The sequence below is a fragment of the Vicugna pacos genome, chromosome 8, assembly GCF_048564905.1.
Source record: "Vicugna pacos chromosome 8, VicPac4, whole genome shotgun sequence".
NCBI lineage: Eukaryota > Metazoa > Chordata > Mammalia > Artiodactyla > Camelidae > Vicugna > Vicugna pacos.
In genome coordinates, this window is record NC_132994.1 from 24790535 (window position 1) to 24803074 (window position 12540).

The following is a 12540-nucleotide window of genomic DNA, read 5'->3' on the forward strand; positions in this document are numbered from 1 at the left end:
CCAGCTCACAGGGGAACAGGCAGCAGCGGGGATGCTTGGCCCACAGTGCAGGAGAAGGAAGCAGGCGCCTGTTTTGAGTTAATCTAGTCAAATCCAAGGCTCACAAATTTCCCAGGAAGGCAGTAATACAGGTCACAACCCGCCGTTCATCTCTCAAGCTACCCCAAATTCTGCAGGTGAGAACATGGGGCCTCATCTCTTTCCAGATAGTTCTGAGCTCTGTGTAGTTCAGCCATCCCTAACCTATGAGAGGGATTCTGCTTGTCACCGAAGGTAAAACAAAAAGCAGATTAATCAAGGAAACAGAAAACACATCCTTAACGGAATTTTTTAGAATTTAAATATGCCCTTACTTTAGCCTAGGCAGTGGAAATTTCTTCAGTGTGGATGTGAATGTCTGTATGGGCACTTCATATGTTTAACTTCCTGGAGATCATCCAGACATTTCAAATACCAATTCCGGCAGATTTCCCTTTAAGGGTATCCTGCAGGGAATTTGTTACTCATAATTTTAAATAAAAATTGACAAGGAGTGCTTTTCCTGCTCAGTAGGAGTCAGCTCTGTGCACGTCACAGGACTTGGAGGACACCCACACGCCCTCCTATTTTCTTCCACAAAGTTAAAAAAGCTGCAATTGGGAGGGACCCTCCGATAGCTTTGGTGGCCCATTCTGTTCCTGCTGGAGCTGACATATGAATGTCTTGGAGGAGGGGGGAATATCATCATATATTCTCCTTTCATACTGTTTAAAGCATTGGAAGAATCAGCTTTAAGAAAAAGTAAGTTTTGTTTCCTTTTCCTTTATGTTTCCTTTGCGCTTTTTATGTGGTATTTTTGTTTCTTTAATGTTTTAAGTACAAGAGATTCTTAGAAACTTTTGAGTGGCTGCTTAAGAGAAAACTTTTACTTGGCAAGTAGTATACATCTTTAAGTTTCTTAGAAAGTTTTTAAGAGTCATTTGAGCCAACAGTTATCAAATTTTATAAGCTGAGCTTCTCAGATTTCTCATTTGGATGCCATGTGTGTGGAGGCAACATAGTGACCAGGTAACTCTTTGGAGTTGCCTCATAAGTTCTGAAAATCGCTTTATACATTGGTGGCATAGTTTTATTGCATTCTTTTTTAAACAGGGTGATGGATTCGAGGTTTTATTTGGCTTAATTTATTTGAATGACTAACTTCATTGCTAAAGATATTTTATGATTGGATTTATATATTCAAAGGACAATTTGAAGTCATTTATAGATTTTAACTTAGTGAGATTCCTGCTGTTTCCCCCCACCCCAAAAAAAGAAAAGAAATCTGCCTATGTTCCATTAACAGGTATACAGACAATTCCTAACCTTAGGTTTCCTAAGATTGAATGACAATGCCTGTGTGTCTGGCCCACACAGATATATAATACACTACATGAATCTAAAGCATTGCTTCTTGAAACTGAGATTGTGTTGCGTAAGGAAAAGTATGTTTTCCTTATGTGTTTATGCTTTTTCCCTCACTATTTTAATCAGATCTTCTTTGGTGTCTGTCATCTATTTGAAAACCAAACGCAACTCCTCAGTTTGTCAATTTGGGTTTCAGAAATGTGGGAACTAACAAGAATCATTAATAAAATATGTAATTCTTATAAATAAGATGGGAGAAATTCCTCTTGTCATTTCAGCTGTCATTTCACAATCACAGTACTGTCGTGTAAAAATTCTAGCAAAATATATGGATTTTATTAGCAAAATATATGGATTAAAATTTAACACAAATATTGCCAACGTGTGTATCACACAAGATATTTCTTAACATGTTTGTTATGATATGTGCCTAAAGCCATAATCCGAATTGCTTGATGGGGGAAACTCTGATGTCTGTTTTCTACGCTGGTTCTGTTTATTCCCATATGTTATCATTAGCTGCCAATTCTGGGACGGTTCTACCTAAACAAGAGCAGCAGACTTATGTTTAATGTAACATCACCTTATTGACAAGCATACCTCTTATTCTTATTGTACTTGCCAAAAATATTTTGAGTAAAGCTGCATTAATTTGGGTTCCTCAGGCAAGCCTAGTCACTTTCTACTATAATACTGAAAATAAAATGTGTATCTAGAACACTTGAGGGAAGCTTTGTTTTTTGGATGTTTTAATATTTTCAGTCTAGGAAACCTCTTCAGAATTGAAAACCAAATACTTGGGTTCACATGTGAAGTTCTGAGTAAGATGTCAGCTATCAACCATACATTTCCATGTTCTTGTAATTATCTTTCTCCTGATTGTCATCGTTTTTCTTGGTTAACTTTTGGTTCCCTGGAAGGAGCTGTGAAGAGAAGGAAGGGGAGGAGGAGGAGGATTCCTTCCTGCCCTTCCACCTCAAATCCCTCCAAAATGATCAGCTTAAGCATTTATCTCTCTCCACACTAGACCACTCTGGGATCACAGATTCCCTTAAGAACCTGGTAGAATCACTGGACCCTCTTCTCAGGAAAAAAGCCCACTGCAAACATATTTTTTCAATGACATTTCTAGGGTTGATAGATTCCTGAAACCTGTCCTTGAGTATTCTTAGGGGGTCCTGATTATGAACCTCTGTTCTCCATGAAGCCATAGACCTCAGCTTCGGACATACCCTAGGGTGGGTGGGTTCACCAAATCTTTAAGAGGCTTAGGTGAAGGTATGCCTAAACTATCTCTAAACTGTCCTCACCTGAGGACAAGTAAGGGTAAGGCCAGAATTTTAGCTGAAGATGATGTTTAAGGGTTAACTTTCAAAGAAGGTGCTTAGTTAATTTGTGGCCATACTTGTTCTGGGCAGTGTGTCCATGAAAATAAAAGCAGAAGACTGAGGCAGCAGAACAGTTCCTTCTGTGGAGAGTAAGGCTTAGAATGGAAAGATGGCAGGACTGAGGCTCTGGAGACCCCAGAATATGGAACAGGTGGTTGCAGTGGGGTTTTCCTGTCTCTCTGGCCATTCTCGGAATCCCCTTACTGACCTATTGGGAGGTTGGGATATTAAAGGGAAGATCTAAGCTAATGCCTGTTATCTCAAACCCGTCTCTAATCTTTCCTTCCTTATGGGCTCCTCCAATTACCCATTTAAACATGCTCAAATTCCCCATCTTGAAAAGCCTCTCCTTCGTTACTGAGCTCCTCCAATTACCCTCATTCCTCAGCTTCATAGATCAGTCTCCTGAAAGTACTGTCTATACTCTGTTAAGAATCTCTACTTCCTTAGCCCCCACTTCTCAATCTATTGCAGTCTGGCTTTGGTCCTCATCAGCTTTCCCCAGCTCTCTCTGAGGTGATCAGTCACTAGTGTATTGTTAAATCCAACAGACATCTTTTATCCTCTATCTTCTTGGTGTCTTAGAAGCATTTTACCCTGTTCTCCACTTATCTGGAAACACTCTTTACCTAGGGCTTCCATGATAGCAAACTCCTAGTTTTGCTCCCACCTCTAAGACCACCATTCTCTGTCTGTCTCACAGATTCCTCTTCCTCTCCCCTATATCCTTGACTCCTTTTCTCTTTCTGAGCAATGCCATTGCTTCCTCATCATCTCTTTTATATGCTTATGAATCCAAAATATTTATCTCCAGCTAAGATATCTTTTCTGAGTTACAAACCTCTATGTCCAATTGTCTGCTGAATACAGGAGTGCCAGAGCAGACTCGGACTCCAGCAAATACAGTGAGGGAAGGGGAGGGACATCAGAGGCAAGCCAGGTAAAAATCTGGATACAGAATTTTCCCTGGGACCCCTTCCAAAATGTCCGAGTAATTTATGTGGTTTCTCTGCCCTCTTTGGTCCTGGCTGAACAGCTCTTCTTGGCTGTCCCACAGTCCTCTCAAATATTATTTTAATCTAAAAGTAAATTCTTCTTTTCCACCTCCTACTTTCCACTCTATTTCCCCCAAGTATACTCTAGTCCAGAAAATAACACCATGATGCAACCACTTGCTCCAGCCAAAAAGTGGAGATGAAATAACTCCACTTCTCCCTCAATTCATCGAATTGCCAAGTTCTGTCAGTGCTCCCTCATACATTCAGCTGCTTCTCTCCTTTGTCACCGCCATCACCCTGTTTCAGGCTGCCATCTCCTTTACTCGGTGAACAGCAGCCCTTTCACAGGTTTCCCTGCCTCCAGAGTCGCCTTCTCCTGCTGCATTCTCCATATTGAAGCCAGCGTGAAGGCTGACCTAAAACCATCAGTCTAAAAACAGATTTGGTTTTGTCAATCTCTTATTTTAAACCTTTTCCTGACTCTCCACTGGCTGTAGGATAAAATCCAATTTCCTTCTCAAGTTTAAAGAGAAGCAGTAGCTTTTAGTGGATGACAGCAGCTGTCCTCAAACTTTAAGGTGCCCAAGAACGACTTCTGGGTCTTTGTTAAAAATACAGATTCTTATTCTGTAGTTCTGGGTTGGTGCCTGAGTTTTTGCACATCTAACAAGCTCCCAGGTAATGCTGATAATACTAGTCCATGAACAACACTTTTCACGCCAGACTGGCTAGAGCTCAAGTCCCAGTTGTCTCTCTCACTAGGTTTGGGAACTTAGAGAAGTCACTTAACCTCTGTGTGTGTCATTTTCCTTGTATAGGAAATGGGGATCATGATGGCATAACTTTTCTTAGATTTGGAATGAGGAATAAATGTGTTATATTAAAATTACTTGCAACAGTGTCTGGCACATAATAAGTGTTAAGTGCTAGTTATTATTATTATTAGTCAAGACTCTCAGTAATTTAGCTTCTACATTCTTCTCCAAAACTATTTTTACCATGGCATCGATGTGCGCATGCACACATTCTATTGCTCAATCAAGCCAAATGAACTTCAGCAAATTAAGAACTGAGCAAATGCCTCTTTTCTGCCGGGCCTCCATGGGCACTTCTCTGCAGAGCACTCTGCAAACAGACCTAACTCACCTTACTTGCTTTCAGGTGCCCTCTCCTCTGGAAAGAACTTATAGACCACCCTCCACCCAAATTTAAATGTGGTATTACTTCTGCATATTCCCATACTACCAATGTGCCCTCTTGGGCTCAGATTATAATCTCATTTATTTATCTGTATATTCTGTAAGGCTATATACTCCATTAGGGCAAGGAACTGTGGCAATTACCACTGAATTTCTAGTATCCCACACACTCTTTTGCAGATTTCAAGTGATCAGTAAGCATGAATGCATTTGATGGACACATTTCCAAAGACTTGTAAAATGAGACATGGAGTCAGGGAATAGATAGAAAGCTTTAAGATCTTATTTGAGAAAAGGGAAGTATTGGAGATAATAGAATGAGCTTCTCTTCAATACTGCCTCTGGGTTGGATTGTTAACCCACTGGAAAAGAAAAAAAATTTTTAATTCATTAAATAAATAAGCAAGGCTAGAAAGTCAGTGCAAGAGCGATTGTGTGATACAGAGAAGTGAGTCAGAGCTTTGAAGTCTGGTCCATGCTGAGTTCCCTGGGAACTCAGGCAAATTAGTTTGCCTAACTACCTTAAAGCTGGGATAAAAACACCCATCTTGTAGAGTTTTGTATTAGAGCAATGCTAACAGTAGTCATTTATGTTTTTATTTCTCCTCAAATTCTGCTGTTACAATTCTGTTGCTACTGGACCTTAAACCCATCTTACTTGATTGTTAGCAAAGCTCTGAGGTAGTCCTTTGCTAAATCATTTTGCCAGAGCAGTATGATCAATGGGTCTCGAGTCATATTTTTCAGTAGATCATTTTGAGGTATCATTATTTCTTAAATAATGTCTCCGCTCACATTATTTAAGAAAACATATTTGGGTTTTATTTTCAATTGAATTGCAAGTATAGTACATACTGCAGATGGTGGGGAAATGGGCTTCTGGGGTTCTTGTCAAGCTTGGATCTGTTCTCTTTAATGATCTTTTATATTTAATGATTCTTACTGTTCACAAGATAATTTAAGTAACGTCACGATCATGTAATTCCTAATACTTTTAAAAAAGACTATTTAATAGTTGTCCTGGTTAAGGTATCAAGCTGTCTATCATTTTTTGACAGAGCCAAAAAGTCATACATACAGGTTATTCATTCATTCATATATTTGCTTATTTATTCATCAACTAGATCAATTCAGCACAGTGTCCACAGAAACATTGATCAAGGTGTTCAGTTTTTCTTACATTGTGAATCTCTGCTAACGACCATTTCATGGGTCTTCTGTGAACAAGGAGTGGCCTATCATAAATTGTAACCAAAGACCTCTCAATATAGAACTAACAATGCTTTGATTTTGTGTAAAATTTATTCTTCACATAAAATTTGCCATCTTTAGCAGATTCATGGGTATAATTTGCATGCAGAAAAAAATAAAAAGCACCTGACACCACGGTGCCACGCAACCTAAGTGAAGCAAGATTGAAAAATGCTTTCTGGTCTTGCGATTACCTTCCTTCTATTCATTTGTTCTTGTGAACATTTCTACAGTTATACTATCACAGAAGAGTCTACTCTTTGAGATTTTTTTTTAAACTGAACGACTATAATTTTGTTCAGTATTTTATTTTTCCTTATCAAAATGGTACATTATGCACTCTATAATTTAGAATGTACTGAACAGTAAAAATCTTTTTAAGAAATCTATAACTTTAATTGAATCTTACTTAACATTTGAGCATATTTGCTTCTAAACTTGTTTTCTACTCTTTAAAAGTATTTATGTGGTTGAGATCACATTGATTACTTAATGTATACTGGTTTTTTTCACTTAAAGCAATATCAGAAGCATTTTGCCGTGTCATTAAGTACTTTTCTGAACAACACGTTAATGATTTATAGTATTATTTTAAAAGTCTTTTAGTAAACAATTATATTTTTAAGTGGTATGGAGAAGTTCTTTTCAAACCGTAAACTTAGGTATAATTTAAATAATACTCAGCAAAATATAACTAACAGCACACTTTTTTTTTATGTTTTCTGTAAAGGGTCAGAGAGTAAATATTTTAGACTTCAAAACAGCTCAAATCTGCAGTAATAGTTCAAAAGCAGCCACAGACTGATGTAAGTGACAGTGGCCATGTTCCAATAAAACTTTATTTATAGGCATTGAAATTGGAATTAATATAATTTCATCTGTCAAAAAATTTTATCCTTCTTTTCATATTTTTTTGACACGTAAAAGCTATGTTTAGGCCCCAGGCCATGCAAACACAGGCCGGGGCTACAGTTTGGTCCTTGGGCTGTAGTTGACAACCTGCACTTGAGAGCCTGATTCCAAGAACCCTGGCTTCATTCAGGTTTGGGAAAGTTATATGAACACAGGCATATATATATATTCTTCAGAAGAATATATTTAAACTAAACTGAAAATGTTTAAGAATTACTATTCTAGATAACATACATGAAAGCACTTTGTAAACCATAAATTATTATTGCAATACATATTGCTACTTCACTTACACTATTTTTCTGGGTTGGTTTCCATTTATAAAACAGGAGGGGAGTGGCTGTTTGGCTCTAAACCATTAAGATTCCATGGCCAAACATCTGACTTTCTTCCTGTATTCATTCAACACACATTTGTGCTCGGCTCTGCTTCAGGTGCCAGGGACACAGCCCTGAACCAGGCAGGGAAGGTCTCTGCTCCTGCCTGTGTGACACGCTGGTATGTCTTACAAATCCACATGTTGAATGAGGCTTGGGGTGAAAATAAAAATAACACGGAAATGTAACCAGTATCTGTCAACTAATGCTGTGAATATTTGGTTTCCAAAGGAATGATAACAGATTTTCCCTTTACTTCAGACACAGAATTAACATAAACAACCTGAGATCCACATATTGTGTTTCCAAAGCTGTAAACCCACAACTGCCAAGTGAAGGCTCTGAGTACTTTGGCCCCAGTCACCTTCCTTCCACGGATGCCGAGACCCAACTTTGGTTAAATCTCAGAGACTGAGAACAGATAAAAATTAAACTAAAGCTGGTTTTAACTACCACCATACAACCATTTATTGGCCACCCCCTCCATCACGGACAAACTTTAAACTTACAATAACTTATAATTATTGAATCGTGTTATCAACAAAGTACAGGACGTAGCTGTTCCTTGTATCTTTTTAAATCACATCCTGGTAAGAAGGCGATTATTTTGCTTCAGGCATAAATACTAGGAAAACTAGTTAACATCACCTTCCATCCTCCCTCCAACCCCAACCCAAACACCTTCCTCACGGCACACATACTCATAATGCACACACACCCCACGTGCACACACATCACTATCTCATCTTTTCAGCTGATGATCCAGAAAATAAAGCCAAATGTGGTTTTGAGCATTTCTTCCCAGCTCCACAGTAAACCAACAATAACGATCATAAACATAAAACAATAGAAATTGAGTTGCCTTGTATGTTGGAGGGAACGTGTTCCTGCTTCTAGGATAAAAGTTTGGTTCTGTACAGCCAGTGGCAGCTTGGCTTCAGGCATAGAATGAACTCCCTTCGTGCATGTGAGTCTGTTACCTGGTGAGCAGTTAAAAGTTGGAGTGCCAGATACAAATAAGAGAGGGCTTTTGTCTTCCTTTTTTAAAAAAATTGCACTGGTAACCAAAGCTGTGATGCCATACAAAGTTTTTGCCTATTTATGTCTGAAAACAGCAACAACAAATGGCTTCTATTAAAAGCCTGCAAATCTCAATTCTGGTTGAGGCTTTTTCACTAACCATTCTGTTGGCTTTAAAAAAAAAAATGTCAGTTTGCTTCCTGAACTTCAGTTTTTCTCACTTGATAGGTGAGAGGAACAGATCAAGAATTTCAAAAATCCCTCTCAGCTTCTAGATTTAGTGTTTCTGTGAAAAGTAGGCTTGGATCAGAAGCATATTTTCACAGGAAAGAAAAAAATATCAAAATAACTGCAGCACAGAGACCTTCTCTCTAAATATCTAATTGGAGCTAGAGGGGATTCCTTGTCCTGAATTTCTCTATACTTCTCTTCTGTGCTTCCCCATCCTTGCTCCTTCCTCCTTCTCTTTAACTCTCCTCCTCCTCCTCATTCTAATGGCTGAGGTTTAATTTTTTTAGTAAACTTGCAGAACAGACTGGTGGTGCAACTAATATATTGGAGAGTGGAATTCAATTCTTCCTTTCTCCTTGAGAAAACGAGGTCACACAGAGCATAGCTGAGAAACAAATTGTGCAAAATTACCAAAATGGGGGTAAATATAAGATTCTTTAAATGGGTCACTAAACTGGCATCCCATTTTGCCGATCTTAAAGAAAATCTCATTTCTATTTTAACAATCTGATCCTAAATAGTTCATGCATTACAAACCAGTAATCTAATCTAAAAAGAAGCTTGTTAAAATTCATTTTGATTAGTGATGTGGGTATTTTTTAAGTATTTACAAAACTTTATTTGGAAGCTATATTCCATTTTTCCTGTTTTTTCTGGAAAGAAACACTAGCTGTATGAATAGCCTCTTTGGAATTTAGTTTCTATCCCTGTAAAATGAGGAGCTGAAACTGATCTATCTCTTCTAGTTCTTATGTTTTATTGTCAAGAAAAAGCGATTCAAGAGAACTAAGTTTAGCCGTTCGATTTGTGTTAAGATTTCACTTAATTTCTAAAATAGGCCACTCATACATTTGGTACAAAAATCGAAAGTTACAAAAGGCTACGTACAAATGGAAAGTCAATCTCACCACCTTCCTGTCTCTTCATCTCTGTTCTTGTGGTTTCTTCAAGAGATTAGGTATTTTTAAGTTAAATGTCAGTTGAGGAGAAGGTAAATTTGGTTTTGATCAGTGCGAAAGTTACAGTACTTTCAAATCATATATCTTCCTAAAATGTTCTATCTACCATTTCTCTAATTCCTATATATCCTCAGTAGGGTTTTTTTTCCATAACTCATAATAGTTTTTAAGGTATTTTGATACATATTTTCTCATTTGCTCTAAAGCACCATCTATAGGTATAATTTACAATATTCTCCCTTATAAGGCAAAATATAAATGTCTTTTTTTTGCCATATATGTATTTACATGCTGCCAAAATGCCAAATGGGATGCTGATAATGGAGTAGTTTTATAAAGTGTTACTATGATCTCTCTCCCCCAAATCATGAAAATGATCAACTGAGAGTTAAAAATTTGGAGAATAATTGGAAATGATGTGCAGATGACAGGCGGCACATACGCCTCCTGGCCAGCGCTCTGTGCCAGGCTGCTGGGATCGCCACCCCCAGTCTGACAAGGGCCAGGGAGAGCTCCTGCTCCAGGCTCCAGAGGAGTCTAAAAGCTGCAGAGACTACTGTTTCTGAAAACAGAATAAGAATGTCCAAAGAGATACCCACTCCACCCCTACATTCCTCTATAAAATTACTGGTAGACTTGCAAAGAGAGAAGACCCTTTTTATCCTTGGTCTGGCCCTACCAGTTCAGAGGAAAAGAGGAGAGTATCCAAAGCCTAGAAATCAAGGAAAGAACGCTTACCTCGTGTACTTCTCATCCCTGGGGAGTCATATGGTGCCTCCCATCGGAAAAGTCAAGACAAGAGGTGTTTCAGCCTGTTTTCCTGGTCTTGAGCCACCACGACTTTCAATAAAGTAGAAATCCTTTTAAAACTGCCATAAGTTCTATCTGAGACATTGTAAACACTCAGCCAGTGAGTGCTGGGCGCTGCTAGGCTCCACTGGGAGTACAGGAATGGGTAAGACACCATAGCTGCTCTCAGTGAGCCCACATTACGGTCAAAAAGACACAACAGCCCCCCCCCCATTTATAATACAAGGCAGGATATAAAAATTATCTAAGAGAAACACAAAGGGCTTTCATAGAACATATCATAATACAACTTATAAATGTGCCCTCATATACCTTAAAATTCAAAAATGCCTGCAGCTTTAAGTCAGAGGTGAAACAGAACTTGTTGACAGACTCTCCCTATTTCCGAAGGCCCAGAAATGAGCTCTTCTTTCATCATTGTGTTTTATGAATTTGAAGAAGGTCATAAACCAACAGAATCTATAATACACATTAATGCCAGGATACATGAAAGCCAATACATGATATGGTTAGACTTGTCTTAGTCTCAGGAAAGAATTATGTGATTGATTGTAAAATCTTATTTAGTGCTCTGAGTGAAATGACTGAAAGTTCTTCCTAATTTGCTTAACTGGAGTTGTCATTTAGTTAAGTCATGGATTTAGAAAACTACTTTGTGGGCTCTATTAAAGAATATATCTATCATTGTATATTGGCCACCTTCCAAATAAAGCACACTCTTCATTTCATTGAACAGTTTTTAATACGATCTTTTGTCAGAATAGAAATGGTTTATTTCTCATATTTAAAAATATATTTATTGAAAAGAAAATTACAGAAAGTATTTTTTGCTGGTTCTTCTATGTGATAAGGAGCATGCACTTTTAGGTTTTCAAGATGATATAAGGTTAAGATGAAACGACTGGACTGTGGTGATTGGAGCACCCAGCACAGCTCGTCTAAATTCCTGGATCCGTGGTTATTAACCTAACCTGGTCTCAAGCCATTGTGCAAATTGAATATGTTTGTCATCCTCTTAAGATGAATTGAGTAAGGATAGAGTTTCCTCATCACTAATTATGGAAAGAAATTAGAGTTTATTTTAAAACATCCAAGGAAATAAAATAGGTGTCTTGGTTTACGGTGATCAAGTCACAATGTCCTTATAACACATGATATTGAACTCAAAAAAGTGAAGGAAAAAAGGCACAGAAGACATTTCCTCTCTGATGAAGTATATTCCACTAGACCATAGCAAATTTTTTCATGTGATCTTGTGCAATCAAATACCTGGCCCTGTGGGGTTTATTCAGCTGACTAGTATGTGTTAGAGATTCAGTCCTTCCGCAGTAGACTTCATTTCTACAAATGGCAGATCACACTTCTTGCTAAATAAGCTTGTTTGTCATTAGATGCGAGAGGAATCAGGTAGAAGAAGTAGATGAATCAACGGCGCTTCCTCCCCACTGCTGAGAAAACAGCTACCAGGGCTCAGATATTTGATAGTAATTAATGAACATGATGAAAGTGATCTTCAAGTAGACCAATAAAATGAAGCAAAACAGAACAACAACAAAACTGACACAAGCACTGACTGCCCTTGAGGAATTCCATAGGGTACTTGTTGAAGTTTTTAAAAAGCACAGAGGGAGTAGGGAAGTACTAATATTCATATTAGATCTGCAATGTCCTCGTAGACTCCATTTCTGGGAAATGGGGTTGATCTGGGGGAGTCATATATTCACATTCACTATCCCTACCATGTGCTGACCTGGCAAGGTAATCCCTATTTAGATAAATTATTTCTTTTAGTTCAGTCCTTGTAAATACCAAACCCTGGCACTAAATCAAAACCCCAAACAAGACTTTGAGGAGATCCCTAGGCAACCTAGGAACAGAATTTGCTCTTCTAGAAGCTTTTACAGAAATAACTATGAGTTTACAGGGGTAGAAGGAAAGACTCAGCTTATACCTACTGAAATTTCATCTCCTTTAGGATGAAAATTGAAGTAAGCCTAATGTTGGATTTA

General features: G+C 38.1%; 1 protein-coding gene across 4 annotated transcripts in view; it reads left to right on the top strand.

Moving 5' to 3' along the window:
* The first annotated feature begins 10 nt into the window (after positions 1-10).
* The window catches only part of FHL5 (four and a half LIM domains 5), a 35943-nt gene continuing 23413 nt past the window's right edge, over positions 11-12540 (top strand). For 2 of the 4 annotated variants that reach the window (XM_072965638.1, XM_015235972.3), the window contains exon 1: positions 601-780. The gene's annotated coding sequence lies outside the window, so the exon portion shown is untranslated. Of the gene's footprint in view, positions 177-600; positions 781-12540 lie in introns of those variants that run through there. The other 2 variants (XM_072965636.1, XM_072965637.1) reach the window with 2 other exon arrangements.